The sequence below is a fragment of the Myotis davidii genome, unplaced genomic scaffold (assembly GCF_000327345.1).
Source record: "Myotis davidii unplaced genomic scaffold, ASM32734v1 scaffold1035, whole genome shotgun sequence".
In the NCBI taxonomy this organism is placed as follows: Eukaryota; Metazoa; Chordata; class Mammalia; order Chiroptera; family Vespertilionidae; genus Myotis; species Myotis davidii.
The window spans coordinates 71,299-76,062 of NW_006286719.1; the positions used below are offsets into that span (position 1 = coordinate 71,299).

Below are 4,764 nucleotides of genomic sequence, written 5' to 3' on the forward strand. Positions count from 1 at the left end.
TGCAGCAGCAGCTGGGGAATGTTGGTTTCCTCCTTCACTGAAGCAAGCAAGTCTCATGTTCGCTTCCAGCTGCCTGGCTGCCGGCCGCCATCTTGGCTGGCAGTTAATTTGCATATCGCCCTGATTAGCCAATGGGAAGGGTAGCGGTCATATGCTAATTACCATGTTTCTCTTTTATCAGATAGGATGTGTGAAATGAATATCCCAGTGACTATATCTGGCCACCTCAGTGTTCCCAGAAGCTTTTGAACTTATTTAGAAAAAAGCAAATTATCTTTATTTAAAGGCACAAATGAGAGAAAGGCTACTGTTGAAAATTGGTCATTGTGACATCCATTTTTGTATTTGATTTTCATATTGTGGGGGAGGAACAAACTTCCCTCTACCCTCAAAATTCTTTTGCTTGGTCTAATAATCAAATAGACATGAGAAAGATTAGTAAAAGAAAATAACCAGGCCCTGGCTTGGCAGCTCAGATTGGTAGAGCATCACTTTAGATACTCTAAGTTTGCGTGTTCAATTCCCAGTCAGGGCACATACAAAAATCAACCAATAAATGCATAAATAAGTGGAACAACAAGTCGATGTTTTTGTATCTTTCTCTCCCTTCCCTCTCTAAAATCAATAAATTAAAAACACATTAATTAAGAAAAAAGAACCATACTTGATACATACATATGTATGGGAACCCCACATACATGAGAGATCAGAGACCCCACATGCAGGAGAGGCTCAGAGACAGAAAGGGGACATGGGAGTCTAGGACATGCTGAGCTAGGATGAGTAAGGCGCCTTAGGGGCTTCAAAGGTCATTGCAATATGATAAGAGCAGACCTTTAGGAAATAGTTTTCCTTGCCCTGTAGATAGGTCAAAAGACGTTATCTCTGATAATAGTTTGTTATGGGCTAAGCTCCTAATTTAAGTTCTTCTAGGTAGTTAAAGAGAGGAGCAGAAATTTCTCTGGAACCTGTGGCTAAAGTTGCCTTTAGCTCTAAGTAATCTGCATACCCAGGCACTTGTCGGTTGCTTGTTCTGAACTCCTCTTCCCCCGCCCCCTACAGCAATACCTTCTTAGTGTGGTCAGCAGTTAGACAGACGTGAGCAGAAGGAGGACGATGGGCCAGGTACAGAAGGTCACGTTGGTGGAAAGCCTGGGTGCCCAGGACAGTTGTAGGGTGGGACCTCATCCCTAGGGTGACTTTTCCTCCCCTAGCAAATCCCTGGTCATGAGGTTTGGATCTCTGACCTTCCCTCCCTAGAGAACATCTAGGCCTCAGTTGTATTTCAGCTCCAGGCCCAGAAAAGCAGCAAAACCAGAGAAGTGACCCCATGGCTGACCTCAGAACCAGCTGCATTGAATAATGACCCCCTGCCCTGCCCCCGACCAATCAATCAATGGAGACCCTGACCCTGAAAGGACACACTTGGAAAACTGCTGAATATACTATTGAGATCTTCCTCTGTGACCTCCCTAAAATCTGCACCCTTAAAACCCTTAGGAAAGCCTGGCCAGAGTGGCTCAGCTAGTTGTGTCCTGTGCCCTGAAAAGTTGCTGGTTCCATTCATGGTCAGGAACCTGGGTTGTGGGTTTGATCTCCAGTCAATTGATGTTTCTCTCTCACATCAATGTGTTTATTTCTCTCTCTCTTTAAGCATGTCTGCATGTCCTGGGGTGAGGATTTAAAAAAAAACCCAAACCTCAGGATGGAGGACCCAGTGTACTCTCCTTCCCCAGAGCACTCCTGTGCCTTCCCCTTCCTCCTCATCCCCCCAGGCATGTCACCTTTACCTTCCTCACTTCTGAGTTCCCCTTTGCCTCTATGGCTTGCTTCCTAAGCCCATTTCTTCTATGAATTACTTCTACTCTGTGATTTTCTAAATAAATGTTCTCTTATAGTTTGGGTCTTGGCTCTGAATTCTTTCCTGCCAGAGCTCAAGTACCGAGGTTGCTGAACCCAGGTCCAGTCTGACCCCACCAGCCTAATACCTGGTGCTATTCCTGATGTTGCCAGTAAATGTGATAAGTTCTTTTGTGGTGAGAAAAGAATTCCAAATGCACACATGGAGAAGTTTAAATGTGAGGGCAAGATTTTATTGTGAATTAAGGGGAATCAATACACCCTTGGGGAAGTGGAGGGTGGGCAGGCTCTAACGCCTTGTCATGAGGCTCATGTTAATCCTTCATATATCTTCTTGGTTCAGGTAAAGAAGAACCATTCAAATTCCTAACTTTTCCTGGGCCAGGAGTTGACCCTCCTCCCAGTAAATTCTATTGGGATTTCATGGCCTCTATCCAATTCGATTACCTTTCCAATTGTTCCCAAGCTAGTGATAACCAGAAAGGTGAGCCAAGGTCCCCCCCACCCCCTGACTGGGGTGGTGTCTCACGATGCTGAAGAATGAGCTCCGCTAACCAGAAGATTTAAGCAAAACGTGTGGAAAATTTATTACAAGCAGACTCAGACTCCCCACATGGGGAGGGGCCCAAACAATGGGTTTCCAGCGAAGCCAGTCAATCTTGGGGTATATACTGAAGTATGGTAGCAATCATCTCAGGTAGAAACTATAGGTTAACTTTAACCCTGCTGTTTGGCTTCTGTACTTATTTGCTTTGTTTAATAATAGAAAAATTATTTTGATTTTCTGAGTTATATAAATCATCCCATTCGATTAAATACCCTATTGATTGTAACGTGAAATCCCATTTGTTGTGGTCATACTGGTCTTAGAAAGCACATTTTCCTTTACCTGGCAAGGACAGCACAATTATCCCAAGGTCAGAGGGCGACAGTTAATGTGTCCCTGTTGACTCAGTGTTCTGGAGACCCAAAACTATAATTTAGATAACATGCTGCTTTGCTTCTGTAAACTGCTTTTTTTGCAAATCAGGTTCCTCATTCCAAACCCTGGGATGTAATCAATACCTTTGTGATCTTTGCCTATATAAATCTGGTGCTGTGGCCATCTTATCACTATGAGATTTGGGGAATGGCCCCTCATAGTCCCAGATTGCAATAAATATGACTCTTTAATTCAGCTTCTTGAGGCATCCTTCTGTGATTCGTGGGGTACATTACAACAATACATGCTATAAGCCTGCTCTATATCTATCTGTGTTGCCACCTGATTGATTCCCTCATTGTTCTTGCCCAGCAACGGACCTGAACTTTCTTTGTTCCTATGCACCAACACACCGTGTGGTTGCAGGCCCTCCCTTGGTTTCACATGTCTCCTCCTCTGTGTCCAAAACATTCTGGTATTTTCGCATGGTTGGTTTTTGTGATCAGGCTTGTTCAAACTGCCGTGTCTGTCCCTGCCTATGTTCCACCTGCCTTTGTTTTCCACTGACCCCCTGCCCTGCCTGCCTGCGTGTCAAGCTAACTTCTCACACTAGGCCCTGTCCCTCTGTTTTGTCACCCTGACTCCCATTGTGCATGTCCAGAAGTTTCATTACATCATCTAGGTCCTATTGTGCATGCTGAGCAGAGCACCCCTAGGGATATTTCTGAGGATTAAGTTCTCTGAAGTGTGTGAATGAGTCTGTTTACCAGAAACTAGATGGAATTCTGCAGTTACCTGCTTCTCCATTTATTAAGATTACTTAGTTCCCTTTTGCTTTCTTCCTTATATTAATAACTATCTTTATCATATTAATAATTAGCTACCAACACTGACAATACCACTGCCAATATAAGCACTATTTACTTTATTGCAGAAAAGTGTTGTAGGTGGGCAAGATAGAAGGCAATGGCGACAGAGCACTAGATTAGGAGCTCAGAATCCTCGCCTTACTAGTACATAGGAGTTTGGAACGAGTCACCCCAAGATGTGCTTCTGTGGTATGTGGATTATTTTTGAGTTAAAGGCAACCAAGACCCTGTGGGCTCAAAAGAAACTTCTGCTCCCCCTTAATTACTTAGAAGAATTTAAATTAGGGGCCTTTCCATAGTAAGAAATTATCAGAGATAACCTTTCTGATCTATCTATAGAAGGCAAACTTGTAATTACTCAAAATCTGTTCTTATCCTGCAGTAGCTTTCCTCCCCTCTGAAGCCTCAGGGCGCTTTACCTCATCCTTAGCTCAGAATGTCATAATACTTCATTTGCCCTTTCTGTCTCGGAACCTCTCGTGTATGCAGGGTTCCCATATGTACATAGATAATTACATTTGGTTATTTTCTCTTAATCTGCCTCATGTAGATTTCATTATTTGCCCTGTTAAAAGAACATTGAGGGTAGAGGAAATTTCTTCCCCACACTCGGCTCTGTCACCAGCTTGACTCACTTCACCTCTGTGAGCCTCAGTTCCCCACCTGTAGCAACAAGAATGCTGGCTAGGTAATCATTAAGGTGTCCTCCACCTTTAAAACCAAGCTATTTTTTTTTAAATGTATGTGATACCAGAGCCTCGTTCTCAGGAGTAATATTAATATACATAGTGATGAAAGATGAAGATGAGGTAGCTTCTACTTTCATTTAAGGAAACGAAAAAAGTTTTCGATTTTCAAAGCTTGACTGCGATTTGAACCATTTGGCCTAGTAGGAAGACTGAATTCCTTTTGGGAGTTAATTGTCTATTTGTTTAGGAAAATACCCAGGGATATGGGGCTGTTTGAAAGATAAATGGAAGGCAAAGCCCAGTTAGTAGAGATTTACAAAGAGAAAAGTAAACATTTCTCTGCATAATAAAAGAACAGACATTTGTTTGTTTGTTTTTGAGCCAACCCCTGGCACCTGCGGCCTTTGGCCTCCAGATGAGCAGG

The 4,764-nt window shown here is 43.1% G+C and overlaps 1 protein-coding gene across 1 annotated transcript in view; it reads left to right on the top strand.

The window, feature by feature from the left end:
* NEK5 (NIMA related kinase 5) overlaps nt 1–4,764 on the top strand; it is a 64,725-nt gene that overhangs the window by 30,133 nt on the left and 29,828 nt on the right. The window lies entirely within an intron of this gene.